Source organism: Triticum aestivum, chromosome 5B, assembly GCF_018294505.1.
Source record: "Triticum aestivum cultivar Chinese Spring chromosome 5B, IWGSC CS RefSeq v2.1, whole genome shotgun sequence".
NCBI lineage: Eukaryota > Viridiplantae > Streptophyta > Magnoliopsida > Poales > Poaceae > Triticum > Triticum aestivum.
In genome coordinates this window covers 79,968,799-79,974,842 of record NC_057807.1, presented here as the reverse complement: position 1 = coordinate 79,974,842, position 6,044 = coordinate 79,968,799, and positions in this window count along the sequence as shown.

The following is a 6,044-nucleotide window of genomic DNA, read 5'->3' as shown; positions in this document are numbered from 1 at the left end:
TGTCACAAATGACATTTGAGCAACCCCAAAGTGCGCCATACAGTAGGAAGTGACTACGATACTCTCATGGTCCGAGGACCTAAAAACACATGTTAACACTCCGTATTATAACAATTTATTTCAAACGATATTATCTTGAAGTATAACAAACAAGTTTGGGTCGATTCAATATGATTGTTCTTCTAACGTCATACTCTTGATGTTGTTCTAGAACTATTGTTACACTTAACGATATCCTAAGATTTGAAAAACATGATCACCAACAACACTTGAGCCAGTCTCAGAGGCAAGACTAGGAACTATTCTTTAATGTTTATCATTCCACACGTGCATATGAGTTTTCCACTAAATCACATATTCCAGGATCATAGCAGTTATAGCATGAAATATAAACTCTTAATTATGAACATGGAAATATAATAATACAATATTATTGCCTCTAGATCATATTTCCAACATGAAGAACATTAAGACAATCATATAACATGGATCGAATATCTTATCAGTGTTCCATTCATGTAAATACTAGGGTTCCATCATATCTCCTATAACTAGGGAACTACTGGAACATGGAGACACAAGACATCATTAAGGTATTCATGGCAATGGAAGATTAAATCGCATATTCCAGGATCATAGCAGTTATAGCATAAAATATAAACTTTTAATTATGAACACGGAAATATAATAATACAATATTATTACATCTAGGTCATATTTCCAACATGAAGAACATTAAGACAATCATATAACATGGATCGAATATCTTATCGGTGTTCTGTTCATGTAAATACTAGGGTTCGAGCATATCTCCTAGAACTAGGGAACTACTCAAACATGGAGACACAAGACATCATTGAGGTATTCATGGCAATGGAAGATGAATGATTAATGTAACAAACATGTGAATTCACACTGGAGTTTGGGATTACATGTGGATGATGACAATGATGATGATGGTGGTTAATGGTGTAGTCTATGTGATGGGGGCTTTGGTGTGGCGGTTTGTTTGTGCTAATTCCCCTCTGTATACCTTCTGGAGGTAAGGCTTTCTACTTCTATTTTGTGGCTTGGGCATCTCTGTTCGTCACATCTGAGATCCAACCACATAGGGTTGAAATAGTCAACCAGGGGGAGGGGGCGTCACTGTACGGCATGACTGCTGGTATGAGTGGGTGTGATTGTTCAACACACCATCTTCTCTTCTGGATAGCCAACCGCAACCTGGTATCTTCCTAGTTGTTCATCTCTTTATTTGGAAGGCTTTTATGATGTACAATTAGCACATTTTTACACTAAAATATAGGTGTTTTCAACATCTTGTGCATCTTTGGAATCCTAGCAAAATCAAGCAAAAAAGGCACATGGACATGGTAAAATAAGAAAAATCCTACAACCAAGATGCAAAAATACAAGCTAAAAATGATGAAAAATATGCACTCATCATCAAATATGGACTAGAATAGTGCTATGTTTGTCTTATGTTTAGTCATTAATATCATTTTAGTAGTATGTTTGTAGATATTGAACTATGTGCTTAGTATGTTTATGTTATGTGGAATGTGAACTGTCTTTATCAAATGGATTTTTTGTCGAAAAGGACCACTTGCCCAACGAAATTGCCAGAAAAGACCCTCTCTAAATACAATTGACAAAAAAGACCCCCTCAACCGTGGCGGCAGGCGCGCCAGCCGACACGTGGCACCTGCCGCCATGTGCGGAGGCGGCCAGCCCTGCCGTCACGGTGGCAGGCGGCAGGCGCAGTATAACAGATTTTTGGCTGAGCAGGAGCTGGAACGGAACGGGAGACAGGAGGTGGGCCCTGCCGCCACTGCATGAGGCGGCAACTCGGGCCACATGTTGTTGCCGCCACGCCCGCTGGCGGCAGGTGCTGTTGTTGCTGCACGCACAACGGGACACCACCAACTGGTGATTTCGGTGGCTTTCAATAGCTGCGTGTCACCCATGTTGGCACATGCATTGGTTTAACAATTAGCTACTCTATATGACGTATGGGTCCCGCGTATTTCTATAATTTATGAAAAAAATATATTTAATATTAGACTCTATTTGTAGAGTTCATCGTGGAGAATACAGTGGTACAAATGGATTGAAGTTTTATACTTTGATCCAAGAGAAATAATCATAAAAAGAGGGCTAGAAAAGCTAGCCAGATTTCTAGTTCATGTACACCACGTCGCATAGATGCATGCTCTCTCTTTTAAATATTCTATATATACAGAGGAGATGGCGTGCGCTGTCTAATCGTCTATCAGGCCAAAAAAAAGGTGCCGCCACTCTCAAAGGCGGCGGGGCCCACCTCCTGTCACCCTTTCCGTTCCATCTCCCGCGCTCGGCCGAAAATCCGTTACGTGGTGCCTGCCGCCTGGTCCAGTGGCGGCAGGGGCTGCCGCCTCCACATGTGGCGGCAGGTGCCACGTGTCAGCTGGCGCGCCTGCCGCCACGGTCGAGGGGGTCATTTCTGTCAATTGCATTCAGAGGGGGTCTTTTCTGGCAATTTTGTTGGCCAGGTGGTTCTTTTCAACAAAAAATCTATCAAAATGTGGACTATCAATATGATCCTATGTTTAACAATGTTTTAATTTGATGGTTTTTTAATAGATGATAGACTTTTTTGTGTGAGTGTGTTTGTAAGGTCGCGTGATTCTTAATACATAGTCTTAGGCCCTTTTGAAAAAAGACCTTCTTATCCTTCTATTTGTCCATGGGCGTCCGAACTACTGGCACGCATGCATCCAACAATCCTGTCCCACCCAAAAAACCCTCCCACTTCTCCAGCGCTTTCCATCCAATGCGCACGTCGCTTCCTGCACCACATTCATGCCTGCCCAAAGACGCAGCGGCCAACATCTATGGCGCATGGTGTGACTGGATGGAAAGGCAGCACTGACCGACGCGGCCTCTTGGGAAACACCACTTCAATGTGGATGCCGCGTCCCGAGAAACCTACTTCGGCCGCTGCACCGTTGAAGCGGGCTGACAATCCATTCTCTTGGACTAGTCATGGCTATTTAAACCATGCTCCGACAATGCACATCCACACCTTCAGATCTTCTCCTCCTCCTCTCTGAGCCTCTCTTCCTCTTTGTACCCCTCCTCCTTCTCCGGCGATGATGAAGTCATGGTTCTCCGCGTCGGTAGGCGGCAGCGCGAGCTGATATTCGTCCTGGCTCTTAGCGTCGCCGCCCTTGTTCTCTAGGGCGCTCTAGATCCACGTTGTTGGCTCCTCCGACAAGGAGGATATCATCATCTCCTCCGGCGGCAAAGAGGATTGAGCACCGCCGCCTAAGCAGCCACGCCTCCTAATGGAGGCCGCTCTGACGGACGAGGAGTTCATCCATCAAAGGGAGTTAATGACAGAGAGATCGCTATGGGAGCATGGCCCGGCGCTGCCCATGCCGCCACATCCCATCAAGGAGGAGATGCACTCCCCGTTGCACTACCGTGTCAAGGAGGAGCCGACATCACCTCTCCGCCGCATGAAGGAGGAGCCTGAGTCCCCCATGCAACCATTGCAGCGTCCAATTCAGACACTGCATCAAGCATGAGCCGGCGTCACCTGTGCACAACTACGGTGTCCAAATCGAGGGCCGCCACACGAAGGAGGAGTCGGTATTGCCGCCGCTACACAACAGATATGCCTGGATTGACGGGTCGTCGTCGCCGGCCCGCTGCAACCGGTGTGGCCAGTTCGTCAAGGAGGAACTGCAGGCTGCGATCGCCAAGGCACGCAGCCGGATCCTCCACTAACTCGGTGGCGGAGGTGGTGGTGGTCCCTCGGGCTCGCGGGCCGTCATGTCCGCAGAGGAAAGGACGGCGAGGCGGGCAACACAGTATGAGCGGTGCAACGCAGCCCGCCACTTTGCGCTCGCCAAGTCGGGTGTGGCATCGGACTGGGTCCTCAATGACCCCGACCTAGCAGCCGCCTGGGCCCTCGGGCGCTCCGTCACCACCGTGGAGACGGCTGCGAGGCGCCGCCACCGCCTTGACGGCGAGCTCGCCAAGATTGGTAAGGAGTGGTCCCTTAGCGGCACCTCTGCCAATGCTGGGAAGGGCAAGGCCGTCGCCAGGGCTCCGTGGGCGCCATCGACATTGGCCACGGCGGCCCTCTGCACCGTGCAGGAGGAAACGGAGCAGCTCCTTCACAAGCGCCAGGCGGCGCCTGACAAGGCTGCCGCGCCCTTCCGCCGCTAGAGGGACAACGACGACGACACGAACTGCGACGGCGGTGCGACCGGGTAGGGCGGCCACGTGAACGAGGTCGTCGTCCGCTACAAGCTTTAGGATTTTCTTTCTAGTTTTTAGTTAAACGGTCAAAATATCAGTTGTTTATGTAAATTATGCCCAATCTTTAGTGAAAACCGTTGTGTTTAATGAAATTTATCCGGTTTTGATGAAATTCATTTTGAAATTTAGGCGCCTATTTTTGAATAGTCGGTTTAGGCATAGTATCCGCGGACCGGCTCCAATGATTTATCGACGGATGCAGTGTCTAGTTTGAGTTCGGTGTTGGAGATGCCCTTGCCTTTGGGATAGGCGAAAAGTCCCATGGCAGCCACGGTGGCACGAGGCCATGGCCGGCAGAGTGGTATGTGCGGCCTCCGTCCTCCTGCCTTTTGACCTGGCATTTTCGAATCTCTATTAGATCTCCTGCCGACCAAACCGGCGGAGACAGCCAGACAGGTGACACTGAAGTCGGAACACGTCGATCTCGCGTGCCGCATGTGCCGTTCCACACTTCCACTCCAGCTGTACTGATTTTGTTTTTTCAGTTTCTCATATTTGCTGATCTAGAATGATCTTGGTACGCACATATAACTAAACATGAAATAATTACTATATGCAAAACTAGAAAGTCGATGTACGCCTATAGTCGCACTGAGCAGGTGTATAAGAGCATGTTTTGGTTGGAGTCCACACCATTGCAAGTCTGGCCTGGCGCAAAAATTAATTGCCTAGCCTGGCCGTCCCTAGTAGTCTGGTTAGCCTGGCCCGATTAAATTTTTTGAATAAAATAATATATCCAGCCCAGGCAGTGTCATCAGCCTGGCCTAGGCGTTCAATTTTTCACGCATGGTTGTGTGCCTGGCACTAAGGCTGGTCATAGCGGGAGTAACATAGGTAGTAACATAGATGCCACATAAGCAAAATTGGTGATGTGGCAAGTAGTTAATGAGGAGAGAGGCAAATAGAGTAACATAATATGTTACCATCACATAGCGGTTTCCAATGCATAATGAGTCTACAAAGTAATAAATGAAGGCAACTATGTTACCACACATATGACACTACCCACTATGAAGGTAGTAACATAGACTAGTAACATATGTATGTTACTAGTCTAAGTTACTCTCCACTATGACCAGCCTAAGTAAGGGATGTCAATAGCGTTAGATATCTTTTAAACACAAAAGGACAAATCAGCAGGCAAGGAAGGGAACCAAACGCGCATGCGCCAGTCTAGTCCGGCCAGGCAAAAACATGCGTCTTCTCGGGCACATTGTCCAGCCTTTCAACCAAACAGGCCCTAAACCCGTGTCTCGAATATCATATGAGAGATGGCCGCCGGGAATGAGCGGACGTCGCTGCTGACTTGATGCACGTATCCTCCCGAGGTGATATATATGCCAATGTGGCACTATTATTCAAGAGAGAGAAAACCAACATCACACAGGTTTAGGGTCTATTTCGATCACAACTATGATGCGCCCGACCAAATATTTGGTCGTTGACCAGAGCGACGGTCTGCATTTGGTTGAGATCTGATAAATTGGCTCGCCCTAGCCCTGTCTGCCCTTCCCTTCTATTATACGACCAATTATTTGGCAAGGCGTGGGCGGCCATTTCCTTCGCCAAATGTTGGTGTGCCATTGATTGGCAGGACGACCGCAGAAGCAATCCAAACGGCCGTACGTAATTTCTGTGAAAGTGATAGGGGCGCCGCAGGCATGTGATTTATCACCCTCTCTTCCATTCAATTTTGTTTTAGAGGATGCAAGGGAAAATCCACTGATCATGCGGTC